General features: G+C 36.1%; 1 protein-coding gene across 2 annotated transcripts in view; it reads right to left on the bottom strand.

Annotated features, from left to right (window-relative positions):
- BBS9 (Bardet-Biedl syndrome 9) overlaps window positions 1–19,663 on the bottom strand; it is a 310,207-nt gene that overhangs the window by 173,383 nt on the left and 117,161 nt on the right. The gene's annotated exons all lie outside the window — the stretch shown is intronic.

Below are 19,663 nucleotides of genomic sequence, written 5' to 3'. Positions count from 1 at the left end.
TCAACTAAAGGAAAAGAACAAAGGTAAGGGGTTTATCCTGGGGGAGCACAACTTACAAGACCTGTTCTCATGCATGTCACTACATCTTCATCTTGCCTAAATAATACTTGGCTTACACCAGTGCTGATTATCTTCACTGTCATTTAAATCAACGTAAATTTAATTCACACACTTTACACAATTTAATTCTCACACACTTTCTCTTCCTGTTTGTTTATCTGCAAAATCAGCTAATGGGTGATTGACTGGAGTTGTGAAAAACTTCACAGAAATGAAGTTAAAGTGTAATTAGTATTACAACAGAATTTACAAAGTAAATCTTGTAGAGCTTGATCCATTAACATTTGGCAACAGCAGGATAATGAAAATACTATACGATGCATCTTCAGCCGGGAAGCAAAGCCAACCAGCTGTTAGCATTTCGTGGAGAAAAACTATTTTTAAATCTGCAACACTGGCATTAGACATGCATGTGTGTTCCCTCCAAGCTCCCATGTGACTGGGAAGATAAAGAAAACAGAATTTCAAGGAACTATAAATACGAAACATTTCAAACAAAACGTTTTGATAGCTTTTGGTTTAGGTTTTAAAATGTAGTGTTTCCAAATAAAACGGAGAACCCACAGGACACTCACGAGTCCAAACACCACATAAATCAGAGCCAAGTAACAAAACAACAAAAAAAAGCCCAGCTAACCACGTGAAGAAGTGAGAAATTAATCAAAAATACTGAAAACCAACATGACATACTTTGGTTAGAGGAGAGTAAAAGTATCACAGACATGTCACCTAATGTAATCGTGCCCACATTCAGCTTGCTCAGACCAAAGCGCTGATGCTCTTCATACCTCACCTTCTGCACAAGGTGGAGTCCCCTGTTGCAGCTACTCTTCATCAATTACGGGTGATGAAGCTACACGACAAACGCCAACACCAGGCAGCACCCTATGTCAGTTGCACCTGACCACTGTTAAACAGTAATTGTATGCACTATGCAGCTTCGTCTTTCTGAGGAGACAAGCAACAACAGTAGACAAGTTCTCCTTAGTCTGACAGAGGTCTTCAAATATCGAATCACCTTTCATGTCCAATATGCATTTGAGAATTTTGGGAATAAAAATACGCTAAGATGAATTTAAGGTGCTGATGACGTTCATCAGTATGCTTCTTATAATATTACTGGATGGAATGGTGTAATGAATAAATTCACAAGTCCTGGAATCTGGAACAAAGGCAAGCTAGCTGTATCTCATTATGCATAATGCTAAGCTAGTATCAATTGTGCTGCAGAACCAGACAAACACAGTTGCACTTGTGTGACAGCCACCTGAACCCCACTTACACAACAAAGGCAAAGGACACCTAGACCAAGTCATGAATTAATTCCCAAGTGGTCTCTCACTCTGTGCTGTATTTAAACTTCTACTGTAGTGTATATTTCAGAAGCATAAATCACATAAAGTAACTGACATAACCTTTTACCTTTAGGATCCCTCATTTCAGAATTTGCTTTCTTTCCATTTTATAACCATGAACAAAGGAGATGCTCACCTTTTCAAAGGCTATAAATATTTGTAAAACAAATATCCCAGTACTCCCAAACAATACCTAACCTATCAAGCCTGTAAGCCATTTTGAAAGCAGCTTCACAAAAAACCCTAAAAAGTACAACTGTTAAAAAAGTTTGTCTTTGGCACAAAATTGTACAATTCTGAAGGCACATAATACAAAACAAATATTATACCAGTGACAAGCCTAAGTTTCTCAAGGACAGGTGCAGCCTTGGAATGTTGCAGGTCACCAAAACATATAGCAATTAAATCTTTACATGACTGCATATACACAAGTTCTACTTTACACTTGCAGAGAAACCAAAGAGAGGGAAAAAACATTCCTAAGTACTAATTATTCTGTTAATAGATGAAGTGACCTACTCTAGCTTTCAGAGATCTGGAATATCCAGGATAATACAATATTAATTACCATATGGTAATGTAAGCACACAGTCACTGTAGTTTAAAAAAAAAAAAACCTATACCACAGACAGAAAAAAGGCTGCCAAAACAGCACCCGTTGAGATATTCCGAGTACTAAAAACCAAAGCAACACAGAAAGCAGCTGGAAAGGACTAAAGATAACTTTGACAATACATGGTTCCACAGTAAATACTTAACATGAGGGGAAAAAAGGAAGTCTTTCCTCAGAGAAAAACTACTCTAAACATCTCCCAGGACATCAGCTATAAATTTTGGAAGTGTTCTGGGGTTCTTCATTCAAACAGTTGCAGCATGTAAGGATGAGTAAGTTCTAAAAACATGACATTCACTTTTTTACATGATTTTATTTTCACCTGAACATTACCTCTAATTGTACTTTACAACAGTTGAGGGAAATAAAGAATCCACAGCCTTTGCAAACTGAGATCCTAGTCTCTTTAGACTTAGTCATGTTTTCTTTGTGATCTCCCAACTATATCTTCAACTCTCACAGTAGATTTTCAATCTGTTTAGATAAGATCTATTATATCACTTTCTAAACAGATGCAAAATACCAAAAAAAAGGAAACTTCTCCCTGTCTCACTTTTTCACAGGGTAGGTGGAAAAATGTATTGCAAGTGGCAGTTCTAAGTGTAGCTTCAATGCAAAGATTTCAGACGAACTGGAAACTATCAAGTAAGAAGTCCATCTGCATTGCATAATGCCTATCATGGCTTATTTAACATTTTTCTTTCTCTTTCTTTAATATCACAACGCTTTCAAAGAAAGAAAACTGAAAATAAGTTTTGCAAACTTTCTTTCTATAAGCAATGGAAGAAAGGAAAGTGGTTGATGCAGGAAAGATCTAAGAGGTACTGGAACACGTTGAAAGTACAACGTTGAATATATATTCTTACAACCTACCAAAACTTGCTTTTCATTTAGATCTTTTTTTGTTTAAATTTTTCTCCCCAAATTCTTGTTCTGTTCCAATACAGCAAATTACAGGCCAGGTAAGTTATTAACGAAAGCATGTTGTAAGAAGAAAAGAAAGAAAAAAGAACTATTCTCTAAATTAAGATAATATTTAAGATTTTTACTAAATTTCATATTAAGTTGCAAAGGTAGAGATGCAATCCAGAATTACTCTTATAATTTTGAGAACTTCATCTCTCACCATTATTATCAGGATCTGACTGCAGTAATTTCCAAGCACAAAGCATTTCTCATGCTTTCAGCCTTAAGCGTTCAAGCAGAAAGATTTCTCTCCATGATTATTTCATTGCTGAGTAGACCTTAAGATATCAAGCATTTAACAAATGCAAACTAATGGTGATTCAAGTCTTAAAACCAGATTTCTCCATTATTAGTGCCTACTTCAAGATATTTCTTAGGGCATTAACATCAGCAATAACTTCAAAATTACCAAACTCTTGAAAAAGGCTTGCACCATATCCACTCTTGTGTATTCAGACAAGTTTATTGGGGCAATAATGAACACCACTCTCCCAGGCTTATTCCAATAACACAAAAAATATCAATACAATTCCAAAAATACAAAATGCCTTCCTATTAACTGGCTAGGAAGTTGAAGAAAACTTTGAAAAAGTAAAGGGCAAGAAATGAATATGAAGTTCCAAGGAGCTTTCCTTTGAGTTGGTAGTATATATTCTTGGAGTCCCTAACACCATTGAAACTGCAGACTCTCACAGATTTTATACCATACTCTAAAACAGAGAAACAGAAAGGCGGCTGACAATTTGGTGGATTTTTTTTTTAAAGTCAAGAAAAACATAACTGATCACCACCTGTGAAACTTTAGCCAAGTACTCTTATTCTCACCTAGTTCTATCACACTGGGTTCAGTTTCTAATAAATTTGAAGTACCTTCATTTTTAGCAGAAATGAAGTTTGAAGAGAGCAGAAGTTAGGCATTTAAGGAATACAGAATCTCTTTATATTTCATCCATAGCACTTAGGAGCAAGTCGTCTATGCAAAATTTGTTAAAATATGAAAAATACCATCAGAAATGTAATTATTCTGAAATGGACACAGGGATGATGAATTATCAAGACTATTATATACCCCACAGTAAATTAATCCATAATCAAAGCCTTTGTACCCAGTTTCAAAAGAGCCGTTCTGTACACTGTTATCTAAGCAAGAACAGAGATCACAAGCTCACAGGTCTCCTCTGGCAATCTTTCTTACGGAATAATTAATTGATCCGACCCCTTCCAACTATTTTTAAACACAATTAGATCTTCATAAAGCAGGATTTTAATGCATATAAAGGAGAAAAAAAACAGAGAGCTGAGAAATGCTAGGATTACTGCTTGTTCATTCCTATTGCAACTTGACATTTATTACTACTCTGTAAGCCTTTCCCACATTAACTCATTTTAGAAAAGGAAATACAACTCAGTTACTAAACCTATAACAAGGCCTAACAGAATATTTCTGTGGTTTTAAGAAGTCTCCATCATATATCCTAGTTCACATAAGCATTTAAAGTCAAATACTTTTTTCCTTACAAGCCCCTTTACCTTGCTCATGTGGCATGCAGCCACACATGAAAGCTAAGACACCAGCAAAGCAAACCTTTAAAATAGATACAGCAATATAAGTGATAATATCAATTTCATTAATTAAATCTTGAATATCCATTATTCTGGGAGAATTTTTTTTTTTTACAGGCAATTCTCCAAGTAGTTTACAAAGTGACAATACAGTGATCAACAGCATGATTCCCTGTGCAGACCATCTCACTCAACCACTGTGCACACAGCTTTTTCAGGGGACTAAAGCTTTATGGAACACAAGCAAAGATATTTATGGCAGAGCGCCATCTTTACCAAACACTCCGTCACCAGAAAGACTAACCATGTCACTCCTGCAAAGGAGCACTTTAAATGCTGTGGTGTTCCCACATCGCTGCAATGTCAACACAAAAGCACACTTTGGGATTACGTAACCTCATGCAACAATTATCTGACCCTTTTAAGAATGCCTCAGCTAGTGCTAACCATGACCACAGCTTTTGAAACTGTGGCATAGGCCCACCAGGATGACAAAGCATCAATTCACTAGACACTGAATACTCAACTTTCAAGTGAAGCCCAACATGACCTCAAACTGAGAAGACAGCAGAAACGAAACACATTGCAGCATGACGACCCATACTTTATCTGGATGTGCCTAGCTACTTCGCAAAATTCTACTGCCTCACTTGATGAACATGAAATCATTGATTATGACAAGTAATTACTAGTGATGTGTGCCTCTGGAAACTAGAACAGCCAGATTAAATACTCAAGGTTGCAGAAGAAATTGTGTGGTTTTGTTGTCTTCTATGTTATTTCCATGATAGAATTATCATTAGCAGCTCTACTGCACCTTTAACTGGAATTTGCCACGAAGCTGTACTGTCCACCAGCACATCACAGGTTCCCAGAATCTCTGATAGTCAATGAATATTGAAGACAGTTTCACTCTGGAACTGTGGTTGAATTGGGAGCAACATATAAAAAAATACAGCCAAACATCAGCCAAATTGACACAGAGAAGTGGAGAGATTGGTTTTTACCACCAAATATATGGTATTATGCAATGATGACCAAAAGAATTGTTTTACAAAGGAACAAATGTTCAACAGTGAAGTTGCATACTTGATATATTAAAATAAGCTGTGAACCTAAGCCAAGGGTTTAAAAAAACTAACAAGGGCATCATCCTGCAAATTTCTAATTGTATTTCAGTTAAATGGGATCTATGGATGTCCAGGAAACTAAGAGAGACTCATTAGACCTGACCTTCTGCAAACATTTATGTACAGTGAAGCTCAATAGGTAACTACACTGGGAACGTTGCATTGACTCAGTAAAGGCAGGACTTCATCATATCATAGACAACCACTGTCAGTGTGATTATTCATATGTATCTAGTGAGAAAAAAGCATTTGCAGAATGTTATATATCAGGTTATGAGTGTAGTTTTAGAAATCCAGAATAAATCCACAAATCATTGCTTCATTTACCGAGAATGTACACATCTCCTAAATCACGCTCATCTAATATCTATATTTTGTCACAATAATGAAAAACAATAAACATTGTGACAAATGTATCTTTAAAAGTTCAATGAAAACAAACTCAATTAACACATAATATAGATATTTTTCCATCTGTACAGATGAACACAAAGCCATTTCAGCAAATTCTATTCAACGCCTTTAAAAATATAAGTATCAGTATCAAACAAATCAGCAAAGCAGTCAAGACAGTGAAATACTAACCTAAATTCTAATCCGTTAAACTTGACCCAGTTGCGATTTTGGCACTTCTGCTTTGTACCAAAGCACCTGAGGAAATTTCCAGAACTCCCCATTCAGGCTGGCTAGCATATAATTTTAGGTGACTAGAAAATGTTGTGGTTGCTAAAACAGTGTCTGACAGTAAGACTCGGAATGATTAAACTAAAAGAGTACACTCTGGAAACAAATTCTAAACATAGCAATAAAAGAAAATGGATAGTGGGCTAATTAGAAGCTCAGACTTAACTGCAACACTAGTTTCAGGATATCCCTCATTAAAATTACTTTTCTATTTTGAGACGCTTTATAGAATTTCTCTATTCTTAGTAAAATCTTGAGAACATGTGCCAGTACATCTGGAAGTAAAACAGGCTTCTCAAGTCAAAGTCCAAAGGTTGCAAGACACGAACTGTTTGCTTGAATACCTTGTCTTATTACAAGTTTTCCGTAATTTATTTTGGTTTTTGTTCTGAAAGAGACATAACTGCTTCAAAACGAAGCAACATCCTGATGAAATGCATGTTTTATAAAACTCAGTCAAAAACACAGCCCGTGTAACACTTGAGAATTCTGGAAAGACTGGAGTTCACCAGGTTTTACTGGATTTTCTAGCAAAAAAAGAAAGATGGTTTCAAAAGAGTCACTTGGTGAAAGTAAAAATTAATTTTTCATGCAAGGTGCCACAAGAGTAAATTTCAGACAAAGTAGACTCCTGCATTCCTCCACAGATGAAGTATAGCACAGACCCACAGCAACGCTTGCTCCACAATACCAGCAAATAACCTTTCCAAACTTGACCTGCATCGTACAATATTCAACTTCTATGGCAACAATTATTGCTGCACAGGTGCGATTATTTTCAGTGATGCAGATTTCATTTTATGGGAGCAAAACAAGCACTGACAGACCGAAAACATCCTACTGCCAAGTCACACAGCACATGGACTTAACCTAATAACAAAGAAAAGAGCTTATCATATCTCTGCTTGCGATCCTCCATCTATAGAAAAAGAAAGAAAAAGTAACCACCTAAAGTAACATTACAGTGTATTCAATGGCAACTCTTCAGGTGGTGATCAAAAGTACACATATTTTTAGGTCACCAAATTTCTTGTGCTGCAGATAACCGCCAATGATGTTCATTCCTCTGCACACCTGGAACGGCACCTTCTAACTATCTTCTCTCACACTGACAAATTAAGAATTCCCACTTGAAATACCCTGTTAATTCACAAGCACAAAGCCCAGGAACAGAATCAGGTGCAGTTTTCTTTACATGCACACCTGCCCTAGCCACACAAAATCAGGCAGTGCATTCTGCCAGTTAAACTTAGGAGTCAGAACTTAAGCAGAAATCAAAAAATAAACCCAAAATAATCAAGTGTTCGTCCCCCAAACTGGTTCATCTTATAATCAAAATAAGATAAGCTGCAAAACTAGTAATTATTTTAGTGTGTAAAAATCATTTTATCATAGGATTATTCTGACAAAATAAGTATGTCTCACCATAGGTTATGGATTACTGTTCAGTAAAGTAAATGTCAATATTATATACAAACGTACATATTTACAGGATTAGGGCTTTATGATCAATCAAAATTCCATGTTGTTCCCCTGCGGCACTTCTAAATGTATCTGAAGCTATACGGCTTTCTCACATTCACTTCAAAATACATTCTTTAATGATACACTTACAATCTTAAAAAGATTTGAGAAATGAGAAATGTCATGAAAAAGCAGTTCAAAATTGGCAGTATGGGCAAAAGGCCTCCACCCCTGTCTTTGGAAACACGACTTTTTCCCTGCCTTCAGTAGAGCAACTGCTAACTCCACTCGCATTCAACATTGTTGTTCTTTTCCTTAAAATAAATGAAAAGATAGAAGAGCTAACAAACAGATTAAAGAAACTTCTTACAATATGTTTAGCACCAATTCTCTATTGAAAGAGCAGCTGTGTGGCTAACTTGCCAATTTTTGAGACACACACTTATTTGACCTAGCCTCACCACCTGTGTATGCTGACAGAAAAGCAATACCATTCAGGCCAACCTAGAGTTAAAGGGGGAACAATCTCTCACCTTTAAAAAGGCTTTGGAGGCACTCAAAAAGATTCAAAGTTCAATTCAACTCTACTTCCTAGAAGAACACCACTTCCTCCAGGAAGGAAAAGCGCTAAACAGCCTACCATCAAATGCACAAGAATTAATGCATTTATATTGCAGCCTTCCATGCAAACATCTCATTCTTCAACTTCTTTATTCTAACAGGCAGCTGAATCTACAGAGGAGATGGCACAAGATGTGCAAGGTCCTTTGTAAGTCCTGCTGTCCTAGACTAAGATTCCCACTGGGGCTGCCAGAAGTAGAGGAGCAGAGGAAAGAGATAGCAAGTGTCAGGTACACTTCAGTGTCTGAAATATAATAATTAACCTTGTATCTTTCTGTTTTATATCTAGAAAAATTTCCTTGCTGTCTGAACAGTTTATGGATAGTTCTACTGCATACTATTTGGATTAACTGATAGCACCCTCAATTATACAGAGCATGAAAGAGCTCATTTTTCAATGCTAATAATATAACCACATGCAAACACACCCCACTAAATTAGTAACAAATGCTCTTACTGATTTTGGCTGAGATAGGGTTTCTGATAAGAAAAGATTTTCCTTTCAAAAAAGCTCAATTTAAACACTTGCCTTGTTCCCCTGATGTAATACAGATGAAGTTCACACCCTGGTCCAGTCAAATTTAATAGTTTCAACTTCGTTTCAATCATTACTGGTCATCACAAGATGTATTCAAAAGGGTATTTATGTTCGCTTTATTCTATTGCATCAAAGTTAGGAAAACACATCTGGGTAGCACACATTCTAGCCACACTGCAGACCAAAAACCCAGATAAACGTTTTGTCTAGAGGGATGACTAAATATGTTGGCGAAGTATCAGAACAAATTCACTTTGATGTTTCAAGTTGGTGGAGCTCAGAAACATGACTTAAATTATACAGTTACATCCTCTGAAAGAGTAGCAACCATCTCTTCCTTTAGCATCTGCTAAAAAAAAAAATCATTATGAATGATGGTAGAATTTCACATAAAAAATGGTAGAAACCTAAGAAAAAAGATTTCCCTACTTTCACTCATATTCATGAATACTTCACCTTCATATCGTTGTCAGGATCATCGCCAGTGCTCGCCTCTGCTGTTACCAAAAGTGCCTGAGAGACTGCTTAGGAGCCCATAGAGAAGGAAGGCATGCGAGATCCACATTGCAGGTGCACACAGCTGAACTCCGACTGCACAGACAGGTTCCACATAAGCAATGCCGTCAGAGTGATGCCGAGCTACTTGTCAAAAATTAGTGATGAAAATATATAAAAATAGATAAAACCTCATATCAGGTGTAGAGCTAACTTACTGAGCTCCATCAATCAAGTAAGAAAGCAGACAGCTGGCGTGTTGTTAAATGATAGGACTGGAGAGAATTACTAAGCACCATTCCTGTGGGAAGTACTAAACAAAACCCACTGCGCAATCAGAATATGAACCAAACATTATGTTCTTCTCTAAATGGAAAAATCCTACGGGAAAACAGAAAAGAAAAACCATCTCCCAAAAGAAATGACTCCATTGCAAAGCTTACCGTTAAAGAAACTGGAGGAAGAAAGCATAATAACCAATTTTGTAATTTATATATTGGTAATTTCCTACACAGACACACTTTTTTAATTCTACGAGGGGCATTTCCAGCCTTTCACTACCATTTGGAGCTATTTCCATTACTTCCTACATGGAAATCTTTCAGTTAAAGGCACAGGTTCTTTCTCACAACACAGACAAGCATAACTACGCGCACACCGAGGTTTCCTCAACCAGCGGTTTGACTCCCTCTGTACATACTCATTTGACAAAACTTTAACCACGACTTTACAGCAACTGTACCTTACAATCTGCATGTCGCTTGATTAGCATTCCTCATCTCACTAGAATGACTGAACTGCCAACATAAAGAGCCACGGTAGGTGAAGTAGTTTTAAAAATACATTAATAACCTGCATCCCTAAGTTATTTGTTTCTGAAAATCTCACTCTTCTTCGAAAGTATGCATCCAGGAAGCAGCTATCACTGCTTTATTTTGTGGTAAAAAATGAAGCTATGCCCAAGACTATCAGGTCACTTGGCACTAATCTAAGCCTGTAACAGCCATTCAATGCAAGAGAATAGAGCAATGACTACATCATACCACTTACCAGCGCTCCTGTTCTGGACATCAGAGAGAGGTCTCAAATAATCCCTTAGGATTAAATACAAAGCTATCCACAATATAGTGAAGTTCCATTTTCCACAACTCCTGTTTGACTGGGACAATCCGTCTCACATAAATGACTACAGAAGTCTACCCTTCCGCCCTTTATCCAGTTCTCTTCAATACATCCCTGAAGGGCAGCAGGGGTCTTCTGAGGTGCATACACACCAACGCATGAATTCTTAGAGTCAGGTCTTCATCTGACAGCAAAAGCGTAACACCCAGAGTAAATTGAAAAAGGAGAATAGGAGTAAGTGAACAGTTCAAAGTTTATTACATGCTGTTATTCACCACAAATTTTCTTCTGCATAGTAGCACAATACTAAAGACACATCATTCCCAACACTTTCCCTTACTGTGAGTAGTAACGTGTATTAAATCTGCAAAAGGAGCCAAGAAGGTGGTCCAATCAAAATCAGCCACAGACACTTTGCTTCCCTTCAGAACAAAATTTTAGTACATTTGGGTTTGGAGTCACAATCTATATCTAAATAATTCTGGCTATAAGTAAACTAAAGCTTTACCTAGTAACTGTTAAGAGTATTACTTTTCCCATTGAAACAAGCCATTCCAACCTAAGTCTACATACCACATACCTCTGTTGAAAACAAAATACCATTTAAAAACAATCAACATAAACCCAGACCAAACAAGTATCCTTCATTTGGTGCTCAGGTGGTTAAAGCATCATGTTTAAGAAAAGATCGATGTGAGAGTTGCTGTTTGGATCCTTGAGGGCCCATTCACAGAAAAAAAAAATTCCACTATGCCAACTGACATATGAACAAGGACAGCATGTCAACACCATACCATATTAAGTTGTTTTCCATTTTCTGTGCCACAGATAAAACATTCCCAGCACTAAAAAAGCCACAGGTAAACAGCATTTTACGATGGAGGCAAATGATTCTAGAACACTGCAATATTGGTCATTCTCTGAACCTGAAGATTTATCACAGGCCAGGCAACCATATACTGAATTCACAAAGAAAGCAAGTTTTGAAACAGAATACTGTACATTGTAGTCTCAACTACAATACGCATCTATGCTATAATAAACAAAAATATTAACAATTCAGACTTAAAAACTACAGTTTAGAATATACCTCATGCCTCTGGTAACTGAGGGTCACAGTACTGCTTATGTGTCAAGTTATACAAAAAGCTTATGTTCCTTAGTTATTGTTTCAGAAAGTCTCACTGATGGGGTTAACATTTGGGTAAAATGAACCACAAGTTCGGGGTGAAAAAAGTCATTGAATCTTGCAGTCATTTTTTCTAGTATGTCCTCAGCACTCTAAAATTAATAGATGTTAAGTAAATTTCTTAAATACAGTATATGTAGGTCAAACTTCATAGTCTTTTTTTTCCCCCCACAAATCTAAAAACATGAATTTTTGCTCCACAGATGTTCTATAGTAGATTAACCAATTATAAAACACAAAACTGACCTTACACGAATAAAGCCAGAAATTTTCTTTAAGTCAATGAAAGCTTTGTCACAGATTTCAGCATAACAGATTTTACGAGGAAAAATCAAATGCAAAAAGCAAACAAGCTAGTAAAATATATTTTCTCCAATATATAATTCTAATTCTTAATCATATTATATAATACATAAATATAATAAAAATATAGCATTCTTAATAATTCTATTCTTACATATCAGTTTTCTGTGGATAAAACATATTCAGCTGCTATCCAACATAATATTCACACAACAGAAAAACTATAACTGCCCTGACCTTTATCAAAGAGTTACCCCAATATAACATTTCACTTGATAAAAAGTAGCTCCATATTAAATGAAAAAATTCTTTCCCCAAAAGTTAATATTTAGCATTTTCACCATTGAAAGATCACTACCACCATGAAGAATTATTATCAGAGCACTGACGGACAAAATCTCTTTCAAAATGGGAAGGGGGTACTTCTGTCAGTAATTATCCCTGATAATTGGAAACTGTCCTCTTTTATGTAGTCTGTTCTAGTGAGTGCTCCTCTTATCGTTTTTTCTCCATGTGATACCAGCCAGTACCTCTCAATTCATCTGCTGCTTCATTTAACAGTCTTACTCCTCCATACTGAGTTGTTTTCTTTTCAAATATCTTCCAATCTTCAACATGTTTCAACTAGGTATTACTCAGTTTATTTCTTTATTATCAAGCTATGAAAATATTGCAAAGATTTTTTTTGGTCATTTGATATATATTCAAATAGCAGATGAGTTAGGAGTATACCTTATGTATGCTAGGGTGTCAAGATACTCTTTTCTTTCAGCTTTTACGATGATGTTTCACAGATGACATACCAACAGATTTTACAAAAGGGTATTACCCAGAATCTGTAATTCACCTAATAGCTCTTTGAAACGCAGTGTAATTTTAGCTCCCTCTCCTTTATCTCCAGGTACCCCCAACCTCCCCTGTCCTTTCGTGGCGATATTGCAAAACAATATCCAAAACAAACAATAGAAATGGGAGGCAAAATACACAGACTTAACAATGGTACTTACAAAACAGAATCCTGAACATACAGCTTTTTCCTGAACCACTGCATAATAAAATTCAATAGCATATAATCAACAAGGAGTTATTTGGAAACTGAACATAATTTTTTAAAATAATTTAAACTAAACATATAATTACAGGAAGATAAATAAAAATCTCGTATCTTTCCATAAATTTGTATCAATCATTAATTATATTATACGCCCACGTAACTTTCTACCACTATTCCATTTCAGCCATTCCATTATTTTGACTAGCATTAACATCAGGTCAACAATCTTACACTTACCTCAGTCTTCCTTGAATTCACTTGAACATCAGCTTTACCCAGTTCTCTGGAACTGCCCTGCTTTGTCACTTCTTGTTAACCTTTCTTCTACAGGGAACTGTTTGCCCAAACTGTTAAAATTCTCATATACGAGACAAACTGAAGATTTTAAAAGGTTTACAGTATTGTTTAATATCCTTTTTAGTGACTACTGGAATCTATTACATCATTTGATAGGAACACAACTTTTCCCTTTAGATCAATGAAGAATATGTATTCAACTTATCTGCTTCTTGAAGTTACTGCATCACATCACAGCTGGGGGGGGAAATCAATAAAGTAACACCTCTAAAGGAAAAAAGTGTCTAATATGAATGCACCAGTCTCAGGTAACTGGAACTTTTCAGCTTCTGGAAGATTTAAATGCAAAATAATATTCTGACATCTGTCTGTGGAACAGCCCTCTCATACTGACCCTTACACATACATTTCAAATCCATCAGCAGAAAGCTGGAAGAAAAATATGCTATTAACTAATTAACTTAAATAGGCAGGGGATCAAGTAAGTTTCTTCCCTATTGTGCTGTGATCTTTTGTCCCTATCTTCTGTTCTCAATCTGACTGATACTGCTTTGAGACACACAAATAACTCTGCAGGAAAGAAAACCCACACCTGCACTAAACTTATTCTTAGAGCTTTTCCTTTAATCTAGGTCACAAATGTCATTATGACAACTGAAACAGTTCTTAATGTTATAATTTCTATTTCCTTCCATTCCTCTCTGCTTCAAGAACATCTGATGTTGCAAGTTCAATAAGCAAAATATCATCCCATTTGCTTTAATTTAACCCAATAAAGTAATTTGCAACTCATTTTCTAAAGAGTTCAGTTTACATACACAGAAAATGCAGATTTTATTAGCAGCCTGTTCTTAAATTTCACACTATGAGGAAACCATCTCAGGTTGTATACAGATATTTCAGTACGTAAACACACTGCGAAGTATGTTTGAAAGCATCAGTGGCATTTATGCCTATAATTCTGATGTGCTTGTCAATTTGCCACAAGATGATTACACTCTCAAATAACGTCTTGTGTGGCTGTAATCACACTTTCCACTACATTTTACATTATTCAAACTTCCGATTGTAGTATGAAAGCTTCACGTAAACTAGAAGCATGCAGGCAGTTCTGTTCCATGGTGATACAGCATTGCTCCACACTTGCTCGCTCCTCAGTAAGGCTCAAATTTTGCATATAATCTAAGGCCCCCTAAATTGGGTAGGACACTAGTTTTAATCAGGATTTGTCACAGGAGTTAAGATTTACAGGATTCAACCATTAAAGATTCCTGGGTTCTATTCTCCACAGCCAGGAAGAACATTGGGTGGGCTATTTATAGGCTAGGATATTTCAAGAGGGGGAGAGAGAGAGAATATACATATTCTCTCTATATGTGGAGAATATGTATATGCTATATATAATATAGGATATTTTAGGGACACATCTCCACTGCTGAAAAGTATTCACCCAAGAAAGCAATTAACATTTAAATTGAGCAACTGTCAGGCAAAACATGCGACTTCTCTGTCTGGTCCTATTCCTAGACATTTTTAGGAGTCAAACAAGCAAAGAGCTTTGCCTTATATCCTATTACAACTACTTTTCTTGATGTTCAAGTAATTGGTGACCTGACAATAGGCATCAATACAGCTGTGAAAACAAATACACTCCACATATCACCTGAATAAGACCTCCATAATTGAAGGCTAATACATTAACCTATGGTGTCATGTACTACATACGCAGCAACAAAAACCTATATTTTTGTAACATCTTCACCACTTTCTTTCCAATGTTATCCTGACACCTTGGCAGCCCATGGAACTATTTGAATGTAGAAATGCCCTGTTTTAAAAAGAAATTGGGCTCTTTAATCTTTGTCTGTAATATATTGTTTTAGTTCAAGAATTAAAATCCAGAGAAATAAACTCCCACCACTTCTTTCATATCACTGCTAGGAACATTGTAGCCTGAACTTTTTCGCATTCTAACACAATTTGTAATTGCTTTAGAATGCATTAGTTGAATGGTCTTTAATTTGAATCACCTGTCTAGCTAATTTTTACTTTGATTTGTGGTATTATTGTAAGTCTTAGATAAGGGTCTTATGTTAATAAAAGGTATGCTTTGATTTTGCTTAAGCTCACTTAATTATTATATACTATAGCACCAAGACTTAAGGGCAGTTTTATGACTTCATTTCTGTAAGTGGTATCAGCTTCTTATCAAAAATTTTGCATACAAGTTTAGTTAAAGCATGATGGCAAACAAAGAATGAGTTTATTTAAAATGCGTATATAAAATGCATCCAAACTATAAAGCAGAAAATGTACATCACTATAGACTATACTAAAGTACATCTCTTCATCAGATTAAAGTGTGCAGCAAAGAATTTTTTTGCCAATAGGTCAGAACCTGTACACCTCCTTAGAAAAAGTTGCGATCATACAGTACAATTTTACAAGCAACAGTCCTCCAGGCCCATGAGGTTAATGTGAATGGCAAATACGTTCCTAAAAGCATAAGATGACCTTTATTGCTTCTAATTGGGTTTCTATGTCTTCTTCAAGCCAGTGAAAATTGTCTCATTAAACGACACACTTTTTACAGCCACGTGGTTCTGACAAACAGGAATACATCCACTTGAGAGATGTCAATGAACTTCAATAGTACATTGTGCACTTTGGCCTCTGAAGTCAAATGTACATGCAAATAAAGCCTTGAAATGGTTCAACAAAGCATTTTCTACCAGTGTATATTAAAATGCAAATTGCAGGAGATTAGCCTAATAACTCACAATTGGTGACCTTAAAATAATTTGCTTCTAATCCTCACTTAATTTAAAACCAAATATTTTAATAAACAGACTCGTTATCAACTGTTTCCCCATCAACTTTTTTCTGTTTAAGACCTACTATTTTTCTATAGCATTGATTTGATGATATTTTCCCTTCAATGGAAATTAAGCAGGGGTTGCCCCTGTACTACCAAAGAAACGGAATACTTTTTGACAGAATTCGTTTCTCTATGCATTTAGCTGCCTTCACACTTTTAAAACAAACTTTACTACTTTATTTTTTAACTTTTATCTTAGCTAAAGTATTTGCTTTAGTAGAAATGTTACAAGCTCTCTGCATTTCAGATGGAGAACTTAATGCTACTGAGCACATTTTCATCTTTGTCCTAGTTAGTACTATTAAGACTGGTTTAATGAGTATTTTAACAAGTATATTCTTGATTCTGCACCTTTATCTTAACTTGTCAACAAGCTCTGCTCTCCATGGAAACAAACAATAAAAGACTAACTTGACATATTTAACAAAGGCTCTGTCCTTCAAAGACAGAGAGTAAAGGAGCAATTTAATTAAGATAGGAACAGAAGCTGCCAATCAAATTTTAAAACACTATTCATTAGATCGGTTAATAGAGAAAAAGAGTGCCACAATTTCTGGAATCCAATCTCTTTCACTGCTGCGAGCAATACCTCACTGAACATGAATTGTTAAAAGGATTGACATAATATATTCTGGGGGAGGGAAGGGTTAGAAATGTTCACATATTCCAGTGAACCACTCTGCCATAATGCTTGCAAAGTAACTCTGGTGTATTCCCCTTGGGCAAACACCTGTTTACGAATTGGGACATATCATTAAAAGTGACTTCACCTTCTTTTATGCTCCATGCCAAATTTAGTGCAACTCATTTGGGTTATGCCAGACCTGCATTCCATTCCCATGTTCTGGACAATCAATTGCAACCTTCAGTTTGACTACTTATCTAAGGTGTTTACAACTGTGCCTGAAAACAGGGAGAGACAGAAACGGCTTTCAGATCTCCCATCTAAAAAAATGGTGCCACTAGCTAAGTTAACGCAAACACAGCCTTAAAACCCACGAATGAGGCAAGTTATTAACTCAAGTGTACAGCACTTCTCATTTATTCATTGATGATGTCATACAAATTTACAGAGGAACCTTTCTTAAATACCAAAAGATAAACAAACATGTCAGCACACAGTGGAGAAAATACTCTACTCTGAAAACTACTCAAATGGCTAAAAGGACGCTTTTGTCATCAATGGCCTCTTTGCCGAATTCAGGTATGCAAATTTTTTGCAGAGATATGTATTTTGTAGGTTTTGCTGAAAATTTTTAACCAACTGTAAGAAATAAAAAAATAAAATTATAAGAATGCATCTATTCCTTTGAAGAATGTCATTGGAAGTGACATGGGCAAAATCAGAAACCTAAATGAGTAATATGTAGGCTACTTAAGTACCATGGTTTCATGTTCAAATGCACTAGATCTCTTCCAATAATTTTGGAGGATATGATACTCTAAACAGCTGAAGTTCATTGTTATTTTAGGTACCCAGATAAGGTGTTGGAACATACAGCAGACTATGTAAATTTCAAAGTGTAAAGACTAGTACTTTTTATATTAAAAGTTATTCACCCGTCTGACACTTATTACCATACAGTCCAATTTTTATTGTCATTAGTCACCTCTTCTTTTGATTGCACTGATTAACCGTAGGTAACAGCGGTTAGAAATAACAGTATAAAAATTGATGGGACACAAACACACGCTGTATTAGTTGTAATGGACTACATCCTGGTTACTAGGCAGAAGCTAGCTTTCCGCTAACACACAGTAAGCGCACCACCTAAGCCAAAACAGGGTTCACCTCCCACATCACTTGTTCCAGTATCAGAGACTTCAAAGCAACAAAGCCAGTAAGAAAAACTGACACATTCAGTGCCCTAGAGTCACACAGACAGCTGGGATTACTCCAACACCCTAGAAACCTCAACACAGGAGTTTAATTGCTGCTGCAATTTACTCAGATAATTAATCTCAACTCTTATGACTTAAAATGGCTAAGTTTCAAAAGATACATCTACCTGAACCAAATTAACATCTAGATATTTCTTATTTGAAGGCGGATCCACCTGTCTAAGCCTGAGCTTTTAAAACAGCTAAAATATTTCAAGGCCAGGGGAGTTTTTTGGGACAGTACCATTATGTCTGTGTAAGGAAATGTCAGGAAAGCTTCCCTCATTCTGGGTATAGATGGCAGGTCTGTCTAAAGTGACTAAATTCTCCTAACTTAGTCGGGGCTCCTCAGCAGAAAGTTAACATTCTCTCAAATGAAACATTGTATCTGATCATACAAGACCTTCTAAAACATCTCAATGCAAAGTACAATTGGTCTAAAATTTTGTGCATATTAAAGACTTTTTCCTTGCAGTAGATTAGGATTGATCATGTATGAAACCAGAAGTAATGCACGTAAAGGGTAGCCTGAGTGGCAACTTTTAATGCCAGTGTAGGGACCACTGTAGCATATACCTATGCACTAAGCATTAGTTCTTAGACTACCTCTGCACCATAAATCAAAAGTTAAAAAAAAGGAGGATCTCTCCTTTCATAAAACATGTTAGTAATCAAAAAATTAAATCAGAGACTAAAGGTTCTTAGCTGAGTTCTTACTTCATCTGAAAAAGTTCATTCGTCTTTGTCCTTAACCTCAGCCTCCAGACACTGCATCTTTTAATATTACTAGACACAGTGTCTACCACTACCTTCTTTTAAAACTGAGTACTATTGCAAGGATGTAGACTCTTCTTTGTAAGAGCTGTTTAACAGTTGAAATCCATGAATTTAAATCCGCCGCTGAGCGTCTGAACAATACTATTTCCCTCTTGCAGCTCTGACTTGAATATTATGGAAAACATTTCACCTTGTTTTCTGGTAGCTACTTAACAACATTAAAAGCAGGGGGAAGTCACTTGCACTTAATTTTGTTTTGGTGGCTCTAATCATTAAATGATAACTGCACTTTCAGAAACTATGGGAATTAGTGAACCTTGAAGAATGCACCACTTGGGGAATGAAATTCCAGTAGTAAATGCTGTTTGAAAGTGTCTTCAGAGATTATCAGTAAATTGTCTAAATGTAAGAGAGGATCCAGCAGGAAAGTAAATAGATCTGTCCCGAATACTGCATTTCACATTTTCATCAGTCACCTACAGCATGGAGTAAAAAATTATACCCAGACACCAACGCACAACACCACATCATAAAGGCATACCAAAGAACAAGATTAAGCTTTCAAATAATTCTGAAAAATTGAAGGTTTAAAAAGTTTGCTATGCAACAGGAGCAAAGAAAATTAAGTATTGCATTTAGGCAGAAATAATTAACTGTATAATATAGGGGAGGG

The sequence above is a fragment of the Opisthocomus hoazin genome, chromosome 4 (genome assembly GCF_030867145.1).
Source record: "Opisthocomus hoazin isolate bOpiHoa1 chromosome 4, bOpiHoa1.hap1, whole genome shotgun sequence".
In the NCBI taxonomy this organism is placed as follows: Eukaryota; Metazoa; Chordata; class Aves; order Opisthocomiformes; family Opisthocomidae; genus Opisthocomus; species Opisthocomus hoazin.
Note: the sequence above shows the minus strand (reverse complement) of the source record. Positions and strands in the feature narration are given on the sequence as shown.